Consider the following 623-nt stretch of genomic DNA (forward strand, 5'->3'; position numbering starts at 1 on the left):
CGGTTCTTTATTTGTTGAAAAAAAGGGGTTTCATCGCCATTATCATTTATAGTGTTTTAGGGACCCGGTAGTTTATTTAAGTACTTACCTTGATTCATGTGTAACAGGCTTGTGGTCAGCCAGTGAAATACTAATGTTTGCTTCGGTTTTAACATGTGGGTAGCCTCGGGCAGCTTGGCCGTATCTTGTTTATATGAGAGCTGAAAAACCAATCGAGACGTATGCATTTTTAATGCCTTTTATTTAACGCTTGTTGAACATACATTCAAGTCCTGTTATGAGATTAACCCACAGCTGTGAATCTAGTCGAGCGATCGGAGTACCGCCGCAGGTTTATTTAATCAATTAACTGTTTGTAACCGGGCCACCTTTGTATTGCACAGTTGACATGTTCTTCGAGTACCATTTGTACTATTACGTATAGTGCAAATGTCCTTATGCACTGTGATATTAATTTATAAACTTTAACTATTTGCATGTATTTGGCAAGAATCTTGCTAACTGTTTGTTGTTTTTAAATAAAAATATTTGTTGGGAATGAAAAATGATGCATCAAGTTACGCCACCCTTCCACGTGTTTCCCTTAAATTAAACATGACCCTTGGCCCGAGTGTCAAGTACAA

Source organism: Schistocerca americana, chromosome 8, assembly GCF_021461395.2.
Source record: "Schistocerca americana isolate TAMUIC-IGC-003095 chromosome 8, iqSchAmer2.1, whole genome shotgun sequence".
Taxonomy (NCBI): Eukaryota; Metazoa; Arthropoda; class Insecta; order Orthoptera; family Acrididae; genus Schistocerca; species Schistocerca americana.